We start from the raw sequence: 23,658 nt of genomic DNA, 5'->3' as shown, positions 1-23,658 counted from the left end.
CCCTAAAGACGGCCATTAGTTGGTCGTCACCTCCGGTGCTCAGCTCAAGACAGTGGGAGCTCAATAAATGTCAGCAATTATTTAATTAACAAACAACTTCCTAAAATTTCAAATACAGATCTCTGAACTCAAATATCAGTCTTCTTTTTTCAGTCTAATGTGAGACTCAAAGTTACCCAATGATTAAGATAAAGAGGTAAACAGGTGACTCTTTTTAACTGAAAAGGTCTTTATCAAGTTTAACTCTCCTGTTCTCGTCACTTGCCTCTGATGCCCTTAAAGGAAAATATTGCTAAGGTCACCATATTCATTTTATTTTTCATATGAGTATTCATGGATATAGTTGTTTGTGAAAAAATAAATGGCGTTTGGCTTAACCACAAAAACAAACCAGTCATTTTGTCATTGGTCTGAATTTATATACAGCATACTGTTCATATTGTCAGAAACAGTCTTCAGAAATTCCTGAACTTAAGTTGCATCTTTTATTTCACTGATTATCATGAAGGTAAGATTCAGAGTCCCTGTATCCATTACTCAGATAAGAGAATACGTGAGATGAACCCAGTTTTCTCCATCTTTGTGAGGAAGAAGAGCTAGACACTTCATAGGGAGTCCAGTGTCATCCCTTTCACCTTCTCAAATTTACTGTAATTTGTCAGGTCCCCAGAAACAATGCATTTTTAAAAAATTGTCTGACCATACTATAGCACCCCCTCTGGTGAAATAGGGGATGTGATGGAAGGAGATTGGGAAGGACAAGATAGGGAAAGTCAACTGAGCTGTTACCACCTAGCAGGTGGCACAAAGACAGAGAGAGATGCCTGACCTCTCTGGCTGGCTGGACCATGGCAGAGGACACCTCCTTGCACTAAATTAGTTATGTCTCCTGATGGGTCATGACTATGCTGTCAAAGAAAACAGGCTGATTTTCAACCATAGACATCAACGAAAAAATGGGTTTGGTTGGGGTCCACCATTGCCTTTTAGCTGCCATGAGAATCAGGAACACACATCATTTTACATCACTTCCTCCAAGCTAATTACACAGAATTGGCCCCAGAAAAAAATGAAGTGTGTTACACGGAGAACATCTTACTAGTCAGGAAATATAATATTCTTTGAAGCTGTCACCTACAAATATCTCACTCAGGCATCTACTCCTCCCTTCACTTCAGCATCCTCCACTTCACCACATCACTGGGTTATAATGAATTTATACGAGTCCTCCCTTAGCTGATGCTGAACCTAGTAACAGAGAAAGGGGAACGCAGAGCACTAATTCAAGTCCCTTGCTGTTTAAAGTCTCTTTTTGCATGTGTACTGTTCCCCAGAACACGTGCACAGAATCTGAGTTTCATGAATACACAGGACCATATATCCATAAAAACAAATCCAGGGTATCCAGTGTCATTATTCATATTTACAATGTACCAAATATGCCACTGATAGAGTTGACAGTTGAAAAACCACCTCAAGAAGGGATATGTCAACTCTTCTCCGGGATGACAGCTCCCATTTAATTCTCTGTTCTTCAGGGCCAAAGAGATGAAGTCTTCTTTAACTTACAAAGAGCCAGCTGGGCTCACTCGGCACATTGCATCACCCAGAGTGAAGGAGTCAGACGGAGCGGATGGTCCCGGTGATGACGCATGAGGTGGAAGAGACCCGGCTCACATCTCATCTATCTGGATTGGCTCCTGTACAATGAAAACCTTTCTCCCTTTGCCTTGATGAAGAGGGGAGAGGCTAAGCCGGTGTGTGTGATGTGCAAGAAGGCGCCATTTAATCAGTCAGGTCCGAGAAGTACTTTCAAGTGTTGGGGGCTCTGAGATGATAGGGAAGGTGGAGAAGGAAGAAAGTAGAAAACAGAGAAGTTATTCCTTAATGGAAGTGTATTTCATCAGACTGATCAGAAACATGTGTTTTCCCCAGACAGGGAAACCATCTTGAAAGACTTCATCACACAAAGGCTTTGGGTGGAAGCAAGCGCCACCAGGGACCCGCTGGGGAGGGGGAGGGAGCAGGGAGGAGGCTGTGCAGCTGGCTGGGGAGCTGGCAGGGGACGTGGGAGGAAAGCGCAACCGGCGGGCCTTTCTCTTGTGGCAGGTTCCCAGGAGAGGTCCCTTTCCAGGAATTAAAAATTCTAAATAATGTTCAGAATTTTGAAAAATCAAAAAGATTATGGACTATTCTTTCAGGGAATTCCACAGCCTTGAAAGAGACCAGATGGCTGGCAACCACCAACCCAGACCCAGGAAAGACCTAGTATCCACATACACTCCCGTTTTAGTGAGCAAACATTTTCTCTCCAGGAGAGTATTTTTTTTAATTAAATGTGATGGAGCTGAGGTGTGGAGGTAAGGGACAATTCCAAACAACCCACATGGCCTCGTGCCCAAAGAACCAAAGCATAAAACATAAACCAGAAGCAATGCTATAACAAATTCAATAAAGACTTAAGAAAACACGTGGTCCTCATTTAAAAAAAATTATATATATATATATATATTTAAGAATATATATCCCATACAAAGACCTGTTGTTTTTTTTTTTTTGCCAAATTAGCTATCAGGCTTTGGTTTTCTAACTATAGGGAATGCACTTAATCGCTAAAAGAACTGAGGAGGCATGGGGTAGAGTGGTTAAGGGCATAAGCTTGGCTTCAGGTGGACAAGAGTTTGCGTCAGCTTGACCTTTCTACAGCTATCAGTCCCTTGGCCTTAGCCTCAGTTTCTTCACCTGTAAAACAGGTGATCACAGTGCCCATTGACACAGTTAATCTGAGGATGGAATGAATTTGTGCCAAGTCATTTGCACTGTATCTACCACAGAATAAGCACCCAACAACATTTTGCAGCTATTATTCATTTTAAAAAATCAAGATGTTGACTTTGGATTTGGTGACCATAAAATTTTCATGGAAGTTAATCCAAGAGATGGGGACATAGTGGTCCCACTAAAGTCATGAAAAGTTAAAGTTGAAAATGAAGTCGTTCAGTTGCATCCAACTCTCCGACCCTATGGACTGTAGCCTACCAGGCTCCTCCATCCATGGGATTTTCCAGGCAAGAGTACTGGAGTGGGTTGCCATTTCCTTCTCCAGGAATTAAAGTCATGATATAGTATTAAAATAAATGTAATTTTAAGTCTGAGTATATAAATCGCACAGATCCAGACACCAATCCCTTTGGAAGAAAGGGGGTTGATTCCCATTACATAGATGTGAAATATGGTTCTGGAAGTTCTAAATGTATGGTCACAGCTACGTTACATACTAGCCATGCAGAGAGGAATAAATACCCTCTAAAATAAACTCCTGGGAATCCTGGGTTCTCCCCGCTCTGGGTTGTATGTTTGATATCCATTCAGTGATTTCATACAAACTGAGCAAAATAAGATCCCAAGCAAATGGCCTCGCTATTTGGCTTTTGGGCTGGTCACCAAGTTAGGAGAATCTTACACACACACTTCAGGTCACGCCCTATGTCTTGCTGCTTGAGCTCTCCCCAAACTAATGCCCAGTATACCACTGCATTCACTTCTCAGAAGTCTTTTCTTGTGTTATCCCATCTTCTTTCTGACAGCCAGAAGTTTCCTAACAACTTATACTGTAAACTTGGACTTCTGACTATCTCTGACTATGCTGCGTTTGCGTGCTCAGTTGCTCAGTCATGCCTAACTCTTTGCAACCCCCATGGACTGTAGCCCGCCAGGCTCCTCTGTCCATGGGATTTCCCATGGACAATGATATTTCCCAATGGAGTGGGTTGCAATTTCCTACTCCAGGGGATCTTCCTAACTCAGGGATCAACCTTCGTCGCCTGCATTGGCAGGCAAATTCTTTACCACTGAGCCATCAGGGAAGCCCAACTGCACTGTACTCATGCATATTTAGTTACATAATTCTGGACCTGCAAAGCACCCCCCCTCACACACACACCACCACCCCCACCCCCCCCCACCCCCCCCCCGCCCCAGCTCCGACTTGCCTCCTGGAATTCAGATAAAGTGTTCTATTTGCTATGTCATCACTTGTGCTGACCAGCTGAACCTAAGGAAAGACATTCCACCTTGCTCCACACGCCACCAGTCAGCAGCACAGATTCTGCTATTTAGGGGCATCCACTACATAATTTGTATTCTCGCACCACCCGTGCCTGGCATCTGGCCGGCAAAGGCTGGCAGCACGGAACACACAGAGTCTCCTCTCAAGTTGCCTGCTCCATTTGGCAAGATGAACGCCGTATCAATGGGAAAGGGGACTTAATTGGATTTCTGAGAGTGTTAAGTCATCCCACCTCAGCTCCAAGTTGATTAAAGTGTAGCTCTGCCCTTTCCAACAACCAGAGCAAACAAATGATGAAGAAATACTCTAAAATGCACAAGGCTGGGTCCTCTCACTTACTCTCTCTTTTTTTCTTAGTGACTTTGGGGAGGTTTGGGCATGGATCCTGCACACACAATACTGTTCTTGTTCTTCTTTTCTCTACAGGGCAGCCCTGAATGGCTCTGTCTAAAATTATAAGCAGGGCAGCCCTGGGCTCCAAGAGATCAGAGCCCTCATGCTGTGTCTGAACAAAGACCCTGCTTTTCCCCAACAATTAGGCCTGCAGAAAGGACATCTATCTGCCTCTATTAAAACCACCACGTGCCTTCAAGTCAGCCCATTGTAAAGCTAATTAAATAACACGCCTCTCTCCCCATGCAGGTCTCCTGATTAGCTTTCCTCTGCCCGGAACGTCTGCAAAGTGCCTAGAGATAGACAGCTAATGTTCCACTTCTCTGACTTTCCCCCAACACCGACCGCTGGCCTTTGAAAAAGCCACCTCGTCACTATTGTCGGGTTTGTTCAGGCAACATGCTTATCCAGAGCTCACATGTGAGTTCTCCGACTTAAAGGAAGAGACAAATTTTATATTACTTTAAAAATAAGGGACTTCCCCGGTGATCCAGTGGTTAAGACGCCACACTTCCACTTCTACTTCAGGGAGCATAGGTTCAAATCCCTGGTTGCGGAACTAAGATCTCAAGTGCAGTGCAGCCGGAAAAAAAAAAAAAAAGTAATTTGGGAAAGCAACATTTCTGTCACAATGCTGACTCTTTGATGGAAATCCACCACTATCACAGTCTGCAACTGCTACCCCAGCAGCGTAACGCTCCTGAAGGGCTTTTCATAGAAGTCGAGGAGACTGGATAAGACGCAGCCAGGACTGTACAAGCGGCCCTCCAGCTCAGACCTGCATGAAACAGAAGCACAGACTTCTCGGAAAGACACTGTAGAGGAATGTTGATGTATGACAGAGGCCAACACAATACTGTAAAGCAATTATCCTTCAATTTAAAAAAAATTTTTAAAGGACACTGTAGAGTAAAACAGAGATATAAGAAACATTTCAACCCATTTTTTTTTAAAACATGATGTAGAAATAACAAATTCCTTCTAAGAGTCTTTAGTGCTAAGCAGATAAAATCGAAGCATTGCCTAAATGGCTCGCATTAGCCCCTGTCCATTTTTCAACCCTGCTTCTCTTTCTTTTCCTGCTCTCTGACAGCCCTGGACTTGCTGGTATCCCTTGAACGGGCCCCAGTGCTTCACCATTTTAAGTGCTTTTCAGACCTTTCTGGAAAGCCTTGCTCCACCCTTCCCACTCACCCACCTGGAAACAGCAGCAAACACCACCAACACCCCACCCCCACCCCCTGAAGGCTTCCTGGGCCTCTGGGATAAAACCAGGCACTTCCTCCTTTGCACCTCCTAACAAACTGTCTTCAAGTCAGTGTTTCAGGCTTCTGATTGAGTGCTTGCTACCTGGCTTAAAATAACCTCAGCCCAAGGACTTTTCTGGTGGTCCAGTGGTTAAAAATCTTCCTGATAGTGTGGGGGACAAGGGTTCCAGCCCTAGTTGAGGAACTAGGATCCCACATACCGGGCAGCAACCAGGCCTGCACGCATGCCGCAACTAGAAAGCCCGTGTGTTGCAATGAAAGATGACAGAAGCTAAGACCAGATTCAGCCGAGTAAACAAAACAAATAAATATAATCTCCACCCTTCTAGGGCAGGAGTCATATTCTATTCGAATTTTAAATTCCACAAAGCTTAAAACACTGTGACTTGGACGGATAATTGACTAAATGAATGAAATGGTGAACGAATGGAGGAATGAATAAAACAGCCATGTGGTATTAAAAGTGATCTGAGATGGTAATGGTAAAATCAGGCCCACTTCCAGCTTCACCATAGACAGCCCTACATGCTTGGAAAAGGGCATTATTATCTTTTGACAGGGTTCTTTCCGTTTGAAACTGTCTAGTCTAATATACACACATACACACTTTTCAGATACAAATGTTTAATAATAAAATGAAAGGAGACCAGCTCTTTTCTAAGTCTGTTTAATAGTTACAGAGATTAACTTTTGAAATCAGCTCCAGTCTTTGAGGACTGTAGCTCATTTAATCATCAGACCATACCAACCTTTCCTTCTAAGTATTTTTAAGAAGATTCACCAATCTTCTCGAATGTCCTATACAGATGAATGGATGACTAAATTATAAAGCAATCCCATATGCAATTTAAATTTCCCATAAAATACTCATGGACCTCAAAATTAGCAGGGAAAAAAAAAAGCACTTGGCGAAACAGATTTTGCACTCTGCCAAATCCACAAACATTTAAAAACAGCCAAAGTCACTGAATGATTCCCATCCTTAAAACATAAAACCTTATAGCAAAAGTCACTCCCTGATGGTTCTCTTATGAATTCACTTCCATGCACAATGCCATCCGGGGTCAGGTCTTCCCTTGTCATTTTACCATCACGGTCTCAACTTCTAGAAAGTTGTGCTTTTCTAATATTTGAGGGTGCCTTCTATAGAGAGAGAGAAAGCAAGGGATAAAGACAAGGGATAAAGCAAGAGAAAGAGTCCACAATCTTACAACAGTAAGTAATCCTATCAACAAAGGAGTATGGAACCTCCAACCTGAGACCCAGGGAGAAAACGTTGCCATTCCTTTGGTAGTCACTTTGTTCTGGCAAGCCTCCTACTTGCTAAATGGAATGCCCACTTTATAATGATCATAATGGATTGAAAGCTATAAAATTAGATTCTGGCTAGCAATAGCTCTTTATTACTCTCCTTTACCACAGTGTGACTTCATTCTCAGATCTTGCCTTAAGGAAGACTCATCCACAACCTCTAAGATATGGGTAAAGTAGGATAATAAACAAAGACAAATCAACCTGCATTTTCATTGTGATCTTTTTCCTCAAAATATCATTTGGTATGATTACAAAGCAGCCAGTTAGCATTGAGGTCACTGTTATTTTATCAAGGGCAGATTATATGAACTACATGGCAGGAATAAATGGTTAACCACAAAAATAAATAGAAAGCATGGTAGAAAGAGAAGAAATGAAGGGAGGTGTGAATGCCACATGTACGTATGTGTATGTGCTCCGTAGCTCAGTCGTGTCCGACTCTTTGTGACCCCATGGACTATAGCCCACGAGGCTCTGCTGTCCATGGTATTTTCCAGGCAAGAAGACTGGAGTTGGGTTGCCATTTCCTCTTCCAGGGGATATTCCCAACCCAAGGATGGAATCCACGTCTCTTGTATTGGCTGACAGATTCTTTACCACTAGTGGGAATGCCATAGCATTCATCAACTAGAACTATCAGAGGAATATAATCAATACACTTGAATCAAAGAATAGGAACATAAAGGTAAGAAATATGTATTGTGAATGACTACTGTCATGAAAACATTGGGTACAAGAATTAAGTACAGTGGAGTAAACACAATATGATTAAAGTCTTAGCAAATAGCATACATTATGTGTGATACCAATAGCCCCTTTCTAAATCCAATTATGGTTTGGAGCAATATTAGAAAGCATAATATAGACAAAGCAAGACATACAAGAAACCTTTTATTAGGAGTAGGACAAGCATGGAATGGACTGTAAGGAGCTGTTTTGTTGATAGTTCATGTCAATATATTTCAGTTAGCAGGTGATTTAAGCAATGACTTCAGGGTAAGCTGCCATATGATTCTGAGCAATTAGGAGACACCCCTATCACACTATTCACAGACTTTGGGTCACTTTAAGTCTTTTATGTGCCAGATCTCAGAACCAAAATTGAGTTGGCATGGCTTCTCTCCTCTGACAGAAATAACAGCAAAGTATTACCTTCTGTCGGATACAACCAAGTGACTAACTTTCACTTTCTTTCATTACCTTCTGTAGCCTGGAAGGTCACTTCCATCAGCACCTCGCAGCACCTCTGAGAGGTGTCCAAGAGGAGGGAGGCATTCGGGCCCTCAGCACAGAGCATCTGTCCAGGGTATAGACTTTCCAAGTTTGCATGACTCTGACCCAAGTCAGCGTGCAAAATACTGAAGGCACACATTCATGCCCCTCTTTTAGATGATTCCTGCGTCCCAGGTTACTCTTATCTATCACCCGGAGACTTTCAAATGTGGTTTTCTCCTGCCAAGTCTTGGGTTATCATTTCTCAAATTTCTTGTTCGACCTTTTATCACTTCCACATCACAATGCGAGTCATCATTTTCCCACCAAGAAAGTATGGGGTGAAGGAGGGAAGGCATAGGGCAGCAAAGAGAAGATGATTCAGGCATTAATGCCCAAGTCTAGGTGAGGATATGTAGTGATTGGAACACTTGCTGGCAGAAATGTCAAATGCTGCAGCCAGTTTGGAAATCGGTCTGTCAGTTCCACAAATAGTTAAACATCAAGTTACTATATGACCAGCAATTCCACTTCTAGGCATAAACCCAAAAAAAATGAAAACATGTTCACACAAAAACGTACACATGAATGCTCATAGCAGGATTATTTCTAACAGATACAAAGTGCAAACAAATGTCCATCAAAGGATGGACACAGAAGTTGGGACATATCCATACAACAGAATGGTATTCTGCGATTTAAAAAGGATGAGTTACCGATACATGCTACAACATGAATGAAACTTGAAAACAGTGAAAGAATCAGTCATAAAAGCCCCCGTATTGCATGACTCCATTTATAAGAGAAGTCCAGAAAGGGCAAATGTATAAAGACAAAATTAGGCTAGTGGCTCCTAGGGCATGGGGCTGGGTGTGGGGGAGGGGGAAGAAGACTAGGTTTGACTGTTAATGAGGATGACATTCCTTTTAGGAGGCACAAAAATGTTCTAGAATTAAATCATGGCAATGGTTGCACGATACTGTGAATATCTTTAAAACTCTTTAACTTGTACACTCTAAATGGGTGAATTATATCATATATGAATTATATCTCAATAAAGCTTATTTCAATAAAAAAAGACACTGCTTTTCCAGAGGTGAAGTAAGACAAACAAAAGAGAAAAAGAATTTTCAGTCTTCACGGTTGCCCAGAAGAGTCTGAAAATCATCCCAAGACCATTTGCTTAAGCAAAGTTCAGTGGAAAAACATCTAACATTTCTGTGACCTTCTTTTCTAAACTTTCTAAGTGGCTTAAAGAGAGGCTGCCCGGGAAACTCCGAATGGAACCTAAAAATATTATCTCCTGTCTTTATAAACACTGGCAACGCTAATGAAGTGAGGAGCCGCAGACCCCAGGGATGGGACATCTCACTCAGGTTGGAAGCCCGGGTGGTGTGTAAACTCACCCTGAGGCAGGCAGATTTGGGCCAGGGAGGTGAATATCAACACGGTGGAATGGAGGAAAGACGAACGAGGAACCAGGATACATAAAGCAGAGCAGGAGTGGCCACTGTTCTAAACATCAGTAAAACAACCTCTTTTCAAGTCAAGCTCCCTGTCCCGTTCTGCTGACCAAGTTTGGACAAATGAATGAAACTCAAGACCAACTCCCCTTGCCCACCTTCCTTTCCACACACAGTTTTGAAAGAGGACATGGGGAGCCCTGCTGTTTATCACTCCTTACCAGGTCTAAAGCAGAAGTATTGTCTTTATCATCCCTACTCTCCAGGGCTCACCCAACTGTCCAGGCGTAGTTATGTCCTCCTTAGCTCCCCACCAAGGTTCTGTTGATGCTTCCTGAGAAAAAGGATGTCACTCTACTTTGTGGCCCCAATACCCTGTGCAGAATAAGAGCTCAATATGTACATGCTGATAGATAAAGGACAGGTCAAAAGAGCTCTAACCAAGGTACTGTTTCCCAGGTGGCGCAGTGGTAAAGAATCTACCTGCCAATGCGGAAGATGCAGGAGACACAGGTTCGATCCCTGGGTCAGGAAGATCCCCTGGAGGAAGAAATGGCAACCTACTCCAGCATTCTCGCCTGGGAAATCCCATGGACAGAGGAGCACGGTGGGCTACAGTCCAGGTGGTTGTAACAAGTAGGACATGGTTGAGCATGCACAACCAAGGTAGACCCCAAACCAGTGCAATATTTAAAGAGATGGGAATAGCAGACCACCTTGCCAGCCTCCTGAGAAGCCTGTATGCAGATCAAGAAGCAGACGTGGAACAACAGACTGGTTCCAAATTAAGAAAGAAGTACATCAAGGCTGTATATTGTCACCCTGCTTATTTAACTTATATGCAGAGTACATCATGCCAAATGCCAGGCTGGATGAAACACAAGCTGGAATCAAGATTGCCAGAAGAAATATCAGCAACCTCAGATATGCAGATGATATCACTCTAATGGCAGAAAGTGAAGAACTAAAGAACCTCTTGATAAAGGTAAAAGAAGAGAGTGAAAAAGCTGGCTTAAAACTCAACATTAAAAAAACGAAGACCATAGCATCCAGTCCCATCACGAAAAGGGAAGACAAATTAGGGACCGCAATGTACTTATGATGGTCTCTACAATACAAGGACTCAACTCTGGGGCCTGAAGGCATTGACATTAATCTCAAGAGAAGATGGGATAAATACAGGAGCTGTTTAGAAAATAAAGTGGACGGACCTGTGACTAAGCTAAATCTGAGGGATAAATGGTCATCTCTCAAGAGGTTCCTCCTCTTCTGCCAGTACAGGATCCCCTGGGAGGGAGAGGGGTAGGAGAGAGAGTTAGAAGGGGGTCAGGAGGAGGAGAGAGGAGGAGAAAGGGGATGAATTGACAAGGAGATTTGATTTCTTAGAGTTCCGCAGGCTGACTCTACTACTGGACTTCTTAGTTCTATAACTCAATGAATCCCCTGCTAAAATTAAGCCAGTTGAGCCAGGTTTCTGCCACTTGCAAACAAAAAGAGCCTTGACCAACATAGGGGTTAAGTCACAAAGCAGGGAGTGAATAAGAAACTCCCTACTTTCCAGCCTGGGGACATTGGAGTAGAGGGTAAAGGTAGGTTTCCTACAGAGGCAGGGGAGCAAGTGATGACCTCAGGGCTACTGAGATGTCCCTGTGATATCCAGGGGAAGTCTTCACAGAAAAATATACAGAAGGGACTTCAACGTATTAACCATTAGTGATGAGACTAAACTGCTTCCCCACGCAGCACTACTATTCTTACTATTCTTTAATTTACACATTTTCTTTCTATCTTTTTTTTATTGGAGTATAACCACTTCACAATATTGTGTTGGTTTCTGCTATACAATAAAGAATCAGGCTATAGATAGGTGTGTGTATATATATGTATCCCCTCCCTGTTGAACCTCCCTTCCACCCCACTCCTCAATTGACACATTTTCTTTAAAGAGATGTATTATTTTTATAGTGATTATTACAAAAAAGTAAACAAAGCTTCGTATATATGTACACATGACAGAGTACACAAAAGATCCGGCTTCTCAAAGCAACTAAAACAGCACAGATTCTCTCTTGCCTTTCCAACAGGTCTTTCAATCTGTTAAAGGGAGGAAAGAATGCTTAACTTTCACTGCCCATTCTGTCATAAACACTGGGAAACTTGAGAAAGGAAGACAGTAAGTGATCAAAATGGGAGAAATTCAGAATCACATTTCAAACTTTGTATCCTTTGCCCCCAAATCTCACGGGGTTCTCATGCCAGCACGCCTAGGAATAGTAGTCACTCACTCAGGTGTGTCCGACTCTTTGCAACCCCATGGACTGTAGCCCACCAGGCTCCTCAGTCCATGGAATTCTCCAGGCAAAAACACTGGAGTAGGTTGCCATGCTAGCACGTCTAGCCTGAGTCCAATTTTTGCTTCACCAGTTGAAGCAGAAGCAAAAGATTAGTCTCGAAGTCAATAGATTTATTTTCCTATCCAACCTGCTCTTTCCCTTTGGACAGTGTCCTTAAACATTCCCTTGAAATTCTCTTGCTGCTGCTGCTGCTGCTAAGTCGCTTCAGTCGTGTCCAACTCTGTGCAACCCCAAAGACAGCAGCCCACCAGGCTCCCCTGTCCCTGGGATTCTCCAGGCAAGAACACTGGAGTGGGTTGCCATTTCCTTCTCCAATACATGAAAGTGAAAAGTGAAAGTGAAGTTGCTCAGTTGTGTCCGACTCTTTGCGACCCCATGGACTGCAGCCTACCAGGCTCCTCCGTCCATGGGATTTGCCATGCAAGAGTACTGGGTTGCCATTGCCTTCTCCTAAAATTCTCTTAAAAGGCTTAAAAGTTTTGTCTTCTGTGATAGAAGCAGAAGTATAATAAAAAACAAAAATTACTTAGACTACTTCTGAAATATCTTGAAAGGTATTTGAAGGGAGAAGCAATTCGCAAAGTCCTTTAATAATGGATTTCAGAGTTAAATTTTGCCATGGCTAATCTAAATCCCTCCTTTTCTCATTTTTGTCCTGTTTTTTTCTTGATCTTCAGTGGATCTAAAGAACAGCTGGTTAAGTCCTCAGTGATACTTTAAGAAGAGTTAAGGCTACACTAATATTTAATCTTAATCGATTTTATACTTAGTTGCAACTCACTGCTTACCTGAAGCCTGATGTCTATGGATGGCAATGAAGAGGCCATTTGGCAGGAAATGTTACTCAAGCAAGGGGAGATGAGTAGATACCCCATGGAGCACTTTATGTTCTAGCAACAGTAAGGTCAAATATGTCCTAATTGTGGAACGGCTGTCAGTGTTACAAGAAAGCTGCTTTCTTTGTGTCTTTTACAACTTAAAGTTTCTAAATCCTCCTTGATACAAAAATAGGTAGAGGGCAAAACAAGGTTCCTTCCATGCCATTAAAAACTTGTGAGATCAGGAAGGAATTTTGAAAGGGCAGATGGAAAAGTGATTAATTGTTACTAAAAAAACTAGACGGAATTTCCCTCCTCCAGAGCCCAGCAAGTAGGGCTGGGAGATGAGGTGGCCCTGGGGAAATGTGGATGAATGTTCGGCGGCTGGAGGCCTGGTCCCAGGGCCCCTCACCCCTGCCTTTCCCAGTCCTGCTTGGAGACATTTCAATCCCATTCTTCTCCCAGGCTCTCCCTCTCAGCTCCTCAGCAGCAGTCCCACATCACATTGAGTTTAAAATAAAGAAATGCTTTTCCTAAAGAATCCGCACACAAATAATCTCATTACCCCAGTGCTGAGGTTTATACAGCAGACGTCTTCTGCCAAGAAAAAAAAAAAAAGCACTCTCCGCTCACTCACATGGAACAGCTGTGAGGAGAGAAATGGTATTTAATTCATTGTGAAATATTCAACAATGGCTCCGCTGCACTTTTAAAAGCCTTTTGATAGTAAAAACCCACAGAGAACAGCCCATCCTGTGTGCTGAAAAGCAGCCTCCCCACAATTAGTCCCTCTATTCAGCGGTCGGAGAGTCTGTGTAAACTTCAGCACGTGCTGCCCACACTGTAGAGAGCTTCAAGGGGATAAACCTTTCAGGAACTTCTCAGGGTGGAGTCAGGTTCAGCGACTCGGATTGGTGAAGAAGCGGGAAGGGGCACCGGGAGGGCCAAACTTTGGTGACAGACCCTAAGCAAATGCCAGCGAAAGACACCATCCTCCACGGCAGCTTTACGAATGCCCTTTTGTGCCCTTGAGGAACCACTGCTGGACCAAAAGAAACCAGAGAGAAGGGTCCAAAATGTAGACCGCGGACACCCATTTCCTCCGGCAAGGTTTTTAGGAGTTTCCAGTTTGTGGGGAATCTAGGAAAGCGTATATTATCTCATTCTACAGGGTGGACATCAGCCACCAGGAGTGAGGTGACAATGAAGAAATGTTTGGGGACTTACCTGGTGGTCTAGTGGTTAAGAATCCACCTTCCATAATCTACCTGCCAATCCAGGAGTGAGTGTTCGCTCAGTTATGTCCGACTCTTTTCGGACCCCATGGACTGTATCCCACCAGGCTCCTCTGTCCATAGGATTCTCCAGGCAAGAATACTGTGAGTGGGCTGCCATTTCCTTCTCCAGGGGATCTTCCCAACCCAGGGATCAAACCTGGGTCTCCCATATTGCAGGGAAATTCTTTACCACCGGAGTCACCACGGAAGCCAATCCAGGAGACTCGGGTTTGATCCCTGGTCTGGGAAGATCCCACATGCTGTGGAGCAGCTTTGCCCATGTGCCACAACTACTGAAGCCTGAGCACCTAGAACCTGTGCTCCACAACAAGAGAAGCCACACAATGAGACACCTGCCCATCAATACTCGAGAGTAGCCTTCACTCACTGCCACTAGAGAAAGCCCACACAGCAACGAAAACCCAGCACAGACATAAATAGATAAACATCCGTAATTTAAAAACATATTGGGCAGCAAAGTTTGTATTATAGTTAAAAGCATGGGCTTTGGAGGAAGATCTCAGTTTAACTGACCCTCTTCCCACCTTCCAGAAGCACAGTGAGACTAATTGAGGGAAGTGACTTGACCTCTCTGAGCCTCATTCATCTCATCTGTAAAATGGGAATAATATTGCCCTTCTAAGGAATATTGTAAGAGTCAAAAAGACCACACATGTGTGATCCTTAGCAGACAGAAAGTATTTAATGAATGGCTATTATTCTACCTCTCAAATTGGTCTAGAAAGAAAGCAGGTCTTTTCCTGGACTTCCTGTTGTTGTTCAGTCCCTCAGTCATGTCCGACTCTTAGAGAGCCCATGGATTGCAGCACACCAGGCTCCCCTGTCCATCACCAACTCTCAGAGCTTGCTCAAACTCATGCCCATCGAGTCGGTGATGCCATTCAACCATCTCATCCTCTGCCATCCCCTTCTCCTCTTGCCTTCAATCTTTCCCAGTTTCAGGGTCTTTTCTAATGAGTTGGCTCTTCACAACAGGTGGCCAAAGTATAGGAGCTTCGGCTTCAGCATCAGTCCTTTCAAAGAATACTCAGGATTGATTTTCTTTAGGATTGACTGGTTTGATCTCCTTGCAGTCCAAGGGACTCTCAAGAGTCTTCTCTAACACCACAGTTCAAAAGCATCACTTCTTCAGCGCTCAGCCTTCTTTATGGCCCAATTTTCACATGGACCATACATGACTACTGAAAAAACCATAGCTTTGACTATACGGACCTTTGTAGGCAAAGTAATGTCTCTGCTTTTTAATATACTGTCTAGGTTTGTCATTGTTGGACTTCCTCCAATAAGATTATTTAAAATTGAAGCAGAATGAGACAGGAACTATTTTTACTCTTCATTCTAAATTTTTTAATTGATCAGCAGAAAAGCAACAAGGAAGAGAGATAAGCATAGATATCTCATTGAAAAATCTGAGGGATCTGGACTATGTTGAAAACAAAACAATACAAAAATATCACTGTCAACCAAACTTTGCATCATGGTAGGTTGATTTTGTTGTTCAGGTACTTTAATTGTTCAAAGTACATAATACTGATGAAATGTCTATTTCACAACAACTTTTCTATTATTTCCAGTCTTGTCTCAACAGACCAGGAACAGGACACAGGCAGTTCAGCCACTTTCATTATAAAATCCAATGTTCAGTCTATCAGCGGGATGCAGGCTGTCTGTCGGTCCCGCTTGGTGAAAAATGTCCATCTGGGCTGACCAACAAGGAAATGCAAGCTGTCTCGGCTGCTCCAAGTTGGTAACCAGGGTGGGGCAATTTGAGACCCTGAAAGTGGTCTCCACTTGTCTAAGTTAGTTTGTGGCAGCGGATGTCATAGCCAATGGTTCCACCAGAAGGCAAATAACAAATTAGGGTGAAGATGCCAAAGGGCAGCCAGGATCGGAGACAGTGCCTGAGGAGTGAAGGACCTCTATGTGCCATCCTAGTTTCTGTATCTGTTGTGGGACGGGGTGTTGGCTCAGGATTTCCACCCCCTTTCAGAGGCCCCGTTCCTCCAGCTCATTTTTCCCTACTGCATGAGACAGCGATGCTGGGGAAATCTCCCATGCACTGGCTAGTCCTTGAGAAACAGATCACAGTGTGACGCCCCTAAGGAGTCATCCTAAGGGCTCTGACCCATCCCACCTGCAGCTCCCAGTAGACACCACAGGTCCTACTTCATGGGTACTTGGAAAGATCACTCTAAGGAGCATGCAGTAAAAGGGGAGTGTTTAAAAGGAAACAAGAGTGAAGTGGCTGGAATTCAGGCATAGCATCCATGCCCAGTGTTTCCAAGACCATAGGATAGAAACCATTTCCAGATTTAAAGACTGTCTCTTGGAACCGACCAGAGTGGTGAGAAGGGGTTGATAGGAAGGAAGCTTTAGCAGGGAATTCAAGTGAGTTCAACAAAGTGTGCTTGGCACACTCGCCAAGTACAACAACATAAGTGCTGCTGGGGCTACAAAGGAACCTTTTCCCTTGGCAATTCTTAACCTCCCGGGGGAGGTCAAATCACTTTTGAGAATCCAAGGAAAGCTACAGACCCTTAGAAACACCCTTGCACACAACTTCAGAGAGACCCCGTGTTTCTGAGACATCTGCATCAAGCACCCTTGCTCTATGAGACTCTGCAGGCTTAAGACTCAGCGTAAGTTGTCAGGATTGATTTTTTTTAAAAGCATGTATGAAGCAGGTAAGAAGTCACACAACAGCTGCGAAGGCAACTAGAACCCTGGTTCTGGGATGTTGAAAATCACTGCCTCTGTTTCTCAAGGTTTAGTTTAGCAAGTCTGAGGAGGTACAGGAAAGACCCGTAGGACACCTCAGGCATTGGGAGTTTTGAATTTTGTTTTTTTAATGTCACCTTCAAGGATGAACACAAATCCTAAAGATCTGCAAGAAAATCCAAAAGAGTCAAACAGGTGGTGACTGACTCCAACTGGGGCTGTTGGGGAGCCCAGTGGGGAAGGCACCCGCCACTCCTCATTCTCACAATGATAGGGGTGGAGGGATTGGTCAGCTCACTGGGCCACTGTAGGCGGGGCAGAGACCGAACCAGAGTGGATGGGCCTGTTACACGCGCAGCCTGAGAGAGAGCCAAAGGTTGCCGTCTGCATCAGTGGGAAGGTAATTTCTCTCAGAGTGCAATTAGGTCTCATGTTTGACCTATGACCTCTGGCCCATGAGATATTTACGATCTCCAGACAGCCAGCCTAGGGGGCAAGTGAGTGAAGATGGAAGCTAAAGGCATTTAATAGGAGGAGGAGGGAGGGGAGGGAGGGGAGGAAGGAAGGAAGAAAGGAAGGAAAGCGGGAGGGAGGAAGGCCTTGGTCAGTCTGAAGTTATCTATGAAATCGTGAATTGACAGCCGTGCTTTGGTGCGCACCATGTCCGCCTTCAATACGGTTTTCTGTTCCTCACCGTAATTCTGGGAGGTAGGCATTATTCTATCACATATGAGGACACAGGCTCAGAAGGGGTCAGTGACGTGGCCAGGGTCGCACAGCTGGTAGGTGGCGAGACTAGAACGTGGGCCCAGGCCAGTCTCAACTCCCTTGTTCATTTCCCAACCGAATCAGTGCGCACGTGCACTCCACAGAGCGTTCGCCCCCTTATCCATCCCGCTATCTTCTCTCGACCCATCTAGAACTCCCTCCAGCCTCTTGCAAAACTGAATCTACGCCCACAATCTCTTCTGTTCCAACGGTCTCTTTCTCAAGCCGGGCTCGGGGCAGTCGTGCTTCCCCTGATCGAATGGAGTGGCCGAGGCCGCGCGCTCGTCTTTTCTGTTTCCTCCGCGGGAGCTGCGTCTTGCAGCGTGTCAGGACGCCCTGCCTCCCTTCGGGCGGATTCGGCGTGCGCCCGCCTCGCTGGCAGCGCCGGGGTTAAACCACCGGCCTGCGGAGCAATGATTTCTGTTTTATTTCAGCAGGGGAAGTGTGTGCCGGCCTGATTAGCCTGATGGTTTCCTCTTTTCCCATAACCTCCAGACCCCCACGGCCCAAGTGTTTACTCTCTGAAATAAAAAATCTGCTGGTGTTTTTCTTTTTGTGTGCTCGTGTATTTTGGGAGGATTGCAGAGGAGGAAGGCGGGGTGGGGGGGTTGAGGGACGCGGAGGCGGGGGCGGTGGGGAGGGGCGCCTCCCCTCGTCCCTGCCCCCCAGCGCGCCTCTCCCAGCTGCAGCTTTGAGCTGAGACCCCTGGCCACAGCGCAGGAAAGAAACTTATTAATGAAGGAGCTGGGTCTCTTGCTTCAGCAGCTATAAACACAGCGAACATCTGGAGAGAGTAAGTCTCCAGGCGGCCAGACGCTGAGAACAACAGGCTGCCTCCGCGCATCCCTCCCCCGCCCAGCCCCCTCCCCTCGCCGGCCGCCAGCCCCCGCACCCTCACCCACCAGCACTTCATTCACCGAGGGCGGCGGGGTGGGGAGGGGAGGGCTGACGCCAGGCGGCCTCCACCGGGGTCCCCAGCCCCCGCTCCCCCCACCAAGTTCCCGAAGAGGGGTCAGACAGCTTGAATCCAATAAGAATTCCGTGCCCCAGGGACCTTTTCCCAACTCGGACCAAATATTTGTGGTTTGAAAAAGTTAAGAGAACTTTTTTCTCCCCAGCCCCCTGGGACTCCCAGTGCAACGCTGTTACTTCCTAGGATTTTTGAGAAGAGGCCCTGGAGGACTGCCAAAGAGCGCACGCATCCCCGTTGTAATTCACTAACCCCGGCCCAGGTTTCTCCCACTCGGTTCCCTTCCCTTCAGAGGAACTGCAGGGGTGTTTTACATTTAGGAAGGTCTTTACAGTCCTTCCTGCCCTGGGCTGCTGGACTCTCTAGCCCGTAGCTTCTCTTTCTGGTCCTCACCAGGCTGCCTTCTCGTTTCTCTGTAAACTGGGACACAGGAAAGGAAAAATTGACAGGTGTCAGAAAACCAGTCTGGGGCTGGATGAATGTGGGCAAGACTCAGGACTTAAGGGTCGGGCACCAGGTTTCTTTGGGTCACTTAAATTCACATTCAGATTGTGGTGTAAGGAAAAGGTAGCATCTGTTGATCACATACTATAACACCTCTTGAAGTAGAGATATAGCACTCTATGTAATAGCACAAGACTGTTTGAAATGAGTGTAATGATCGGACCTGTTAAAGGTTAGAGAACAAGATCCCAGGTGTATTCTTGCTCTTTCCACCAAGCCCCCTAACCCAGGGGTCCCAAACTCTGGGATCTAATGCTTGAAGATCTGAGGTAGAGCTGATGTAATATTAATAGAAATAAAGTGCACTCCAAAAAGTGTAATGCACTTCTATCATCCTGAAACCATCCCCCACCCCCCAGTCGAAGGAAAAATTGTCTTTCATGAAACTGGTCCCTAGTGCCAAAAGGTTGGGGACGGCTGCCCTAACACTTTGCTAGGACTCAATACCTTTCAGCTTATATTCAGAACTTAATCTGAAAGTGATGGTAATCTGCATATGAAACAGCACTTAGCTGGAAGGGATTGGGGGTGAATAAGATGGATGGGACAATGTAACATTGGCAAATGGGAGCAAATTCAATCTATAGCCAGAGAAATACACTTCGCTTATGGAGAAGAGGTTCAGGCATTGGTAAAAACCTCATGATCAGAAGAACAAAGTGATAGAGCCAGAGTGTAGGCTAGTTTTTGCATATGGATGCTCTTCCCAATGCACTCCTAGCTGGAGGCAGACCTGCTGGTCTTTCCCCAAGCCTCTCCTAGCCATTTTTTGGTCCTCTCGGAGATGGGATGCAGGTGGGGAGAAGGTTTCCTGCATCAAGCTTCTGGCAGTGCTATCCCCTGGAAGCAGTTTGTCCAGCAGCTTGGCCCCAACTGTAGCCCCTTCCATGAAAGGCTAAAACCTGAGACAGGCTTACAGCTTCCCTCTTCCAGACACAACTACCAAGTCAGATTCTGAGGTCAAAATTTTCCCTGAGAGGAATGGTCCATATTACTACATTCCAGACAAATGTATGCATGCACACCCACACACACAGGATCAGAACTGTTTTGAAGAACAAAGAACCTAGAACAGCTCTTTTCAGAAAAGAAAACATACCCTGAATGAGGAAAGAACAGATATGTGCAGCAGATAGAGTTTAAAATATCATTTTTTTTAAACCACAGGGCCATCTGAGATGATCAGCTAAAAGAACAAGACTGCTAGGAGAATAAACATCTCAGAGCAAGGTGAATTTCCATTTAACAAGTCTCTCTGGCATTCCCTCGATATTCGCAACACTTAAAAGCCAAGTCAGAGGCATCTGTTTTTCCTGCTGAAACTTCCCACCTGGTTGTCGATAGCCCTTTCCAAACACTGGTCCAGGTTTGATCTCTCCCAGCCGCCTGGCCGTCTGGCTCGGGAGGGACCGTGAACTCAGACTTTCAGTACAGTCTCCCACTTGAACTTCTGAAGTTTATTTGGGAAAGACACTCTTTTATTCAACCCTTTTGCTAGTAAATGTGTTTTAGAAATTTTAGATACTGTGGCAAGATTCAAAGTCACACACTTAATGGTTAACCTTTATCTCATAAATGTGATATTTCATCTAGGGATCATTTCATCACATCACATAAATGTAGTCTCATATACAAATTTGGATAAAAGTTGCTAAGAGACAAGGCATGAGTCTTCCCCTTTCTCTCTTCTCAGTTTCCAGGGCATGGCACTGGCCACCAAAAATGTTCATCCCATCACCGGGTCACTTTCTGACTCAACAATACACACACATTTCTGGATGCTTGGGTACTTCAGGACAAAGAGTTACAGTGGCAAACATTCATATCGTGCTTGCTTAGTGACGGCGCTGCTTTACGCTTGTCATATATTAACTTGGTGGTTCCCAAAGTGTAGTCTTCAGACCGGCAACAGCCATAGCACCACCTGAGACTTTGAGAGAAATGCAAATGTTGAGCCCTACCCTAGACTCACTGAATCAGAAACCCTGGGGATAGAACCCCCACAACCTGCATTTTAACAAGCCCTCGGGTGACTCTGAAACACTTTGAAAACACTGGTTTAGATGGGGAAGTGGAAATATAAAATAAGTTGTCTAAGGCAACAGAAGAAGGGCTGATGGGCAGATCCAAGCAATCGGTTCTAGAGGTTGGAGTCTTCACAATAGACTTCACCTCTCTTCTCAAGAATGAGAAATAAGACTGGGTAGATGAGGTTTTTACTTTGACCCAGGACCAAAAACTTTGCAAATTGCATGATCCAAAAAGAAAAAAGAAAAAAAAAAAGCATTGTCTCTAATCAAATCAAAGACCACGGTAATGAGGCCATAGGTCCGTTCCCATGAGGGTAAGTTGGGTTTACTGTGTTCTGAACCTGCAGATGCTTTCCAACTCAAAACAACTATTTTGCAAAAGTGAACTTTGGTCAAAGAACACCTGTGTAAGTTTAGCTGATTCAAGACAGACCCATCCCTGAAATGAAAAATGCTTTGATAATATGTCACTCTGAAAGTGTGTCATAGTTTCTGATACACATTATTATTATTCATGGTCATCAGAGCTATGAGGTTCAAGTCAAACATGGACAGCTATCAGTGGATGGGAGGGACCGCGGTCGTGTGGCCTGGGTGCTCAGTTGGGTCTCTGATGTCACTTTTCTGGTTCCCAGTGGAAAACAGGCATTGCATGACTCCATCTGGGTCTGGGCACCACTCTGAGCTTACTGTCTGTGTCTAAAAATAGTTTGCCATTTCTACTCCATCCCTTCCGTGGGGCCATGGATGGGAGCTGGTCATGACAGTAAGAGGCAGTGCAGTGTTAGTGAGTTCTCAGAGACGGGAAACAAGAGACTGACATTTACAAAAATGCTTCTTGCTTCGATGATTGAGAGAAAGGGCTGAGGTGGGGGGACAACATAGAAGAAGGGAACAGAGGGAAGGCAGAGCCAGTGGGCTCCACTCCAGTCAGACTATAAACAGCAACAGACATTTCAGCCGTGTCTCGTGTAAGGGGCTCCATTGATTCACCAGGCTCCCCGACAGAGGGATGAGGAGAGGCTAAGATAGAAAGAGCCCATTCATTCATGCAGAACCCCACTCTCGGTCCCCATTGGCTGTCGCTAATGGCTTCAGGCTGATGGGAAGGAGGGGGAAGAGGCGAGCTGGAGGAGGAGGTAGAAATGAAAGAAAATGATGACTACAAGATTGTCATGAAGAGATGTACAGCTGCACAGGCAATTGCATGCAAATGTGGCTTCCCTTTTTAGCTGTAGAGTTAATGTCCTCAGATTCATCTCTTTTTCTCTTTCATGGTATCTGCCCCTCCCCTTCTTTTCCCTTCCCATTCATCTTTCAGTCTGTTGTCCTAGAGTTCCTCTCTCTCTCTACTAACACCCACTTTTCTATTTCCACACACCTCTTCTTTCTTCCCTGTCACCAGCTATTCTGTCCAACTAATTCGTGACTAGTCTGGATTGCTGAGTATTCTGTCCCCATCACCTGATAACCTCTCCCCCGCTCACATTTTCTCTCAGCTTTATTCTCTCCCCCTCCTTCCTCCCTCCACTCTTCTCCTCCCTCTGGGCCTCAGTCCCTTTGGGGAATAGGAACAACATTCAGAGGAAGGACCCTCATCGGTCCTCGATGGCCCCTCCTGCCGGGCAGCCCAGGCACTGACAGATGCGTAGTCCTGACAGAAGAAGAGCCTACATCCCTTCTCAGAGCACAAATGTGAGATGGAAGCAGGGCTGGGGAGTGGCTAGGAGGACGGGAAGGAAACTGAAGTTATAAATAGGATAAAAGAAGATGAAAAAAATGGTATTTTTTCTCTCTTTTTTTCTTAGTCAACACATCTCCAAGGAAATGCGCTGCAGCTGGAGAAATCATCGATTGGTCCATGTCTTCATCTCCCTTCCCTGTAACCCCAAGATCTCCTTCCAAAGGACACCCATCACTGCGGAGGGCTGGACCACTGCCCAGAAATAATCACTGCAACCCCTTCCTTCATCTGGACAGCTCAGAAGCCAAAGGAGGGGCTGGGAAGGCTCAGGGGTTTTGCCAGATATTTCCATCAGAAGAAGCCTAGGATACAGGGAACTAAAGATATCACGTTCACCACCGAAGCACCACATCCTCATAGAAGCTGGCTAGAGTTTCTGAGCTGCAGCTGGTGACAATCCAGGTCATTTTAGGATTGGTTATCATATGCCCTTATCTTCCCATCCTACCCAAGAGCCACCAATCTAGGAGACTCCAGCTTCCTTCTTAAAGAGGTAGACTGTGGAAAGTAGACTCTATTACATGACTATCAGTCCTAGCATTTTTAAAACAACTGCCCCCTAAGCAACCTAAATGTCCATCAACAGAGGAATGGATAAAGATGTGGTACATATATACAACGGAGTATTACTCGGCCATTTTTTGTTCAGTTTCTCAGTCGTGTCTAATTTTTTTTCTCTTTGTGACCTCTGGTCTGCAGCAGGCCAGGCTTCCCTGTCCTTCACTATCTCCCAGA

General features: G+C 45.0%; 1 protein-coding gene and 1 long non-coding RNA gene across 3 annotated transcripts in view; one reads left to right on the top strand and one right to left on the bottom strand.

Moving 5' to 3' along the window:
• Positions 1–23,658, bottom strand: part of ETS1 (ETS proto-oncogene 1, transcription factor) — a 138,549-nt gene that overhangs the window by 81,498 nt on the left and 33,393 nt on the right. The window lies entirely within an intron of this gene.
• On the top strand, positions 1,604–23,256 carry LOC129652514 (uncharacterized). Its single transcript, XR_008714574.1, has 3 exons — positions 1,604–1,757; positions 22,501–22,874; positions 22,988–23,256. It is a non-coding gene; the product is annotated as an uncharacterized LOC129652514 (long non-coding RNA).

The sequence above is a fragment of the Bubalus kerabau genome, chromosome 5 (genome assembly GCF_029407905.1).
Source record: "Bubalus kerabau isolate K-KA32 ecotype Philippines breed swamp buffalo chromosome 5, PCC_UOA_SB_1v2, whole genome shotgun sequence".
NCBI lineage: Eukaryota > Metazoa > Chordata > Mammalia > Artiodactyla > Bovidae > Bubalus > Bubalus kerabau.
Note: the sequence above shows the minus strand (reverse complement) of the source record. Positions and strands in the feature narration are given on the sequence as shown.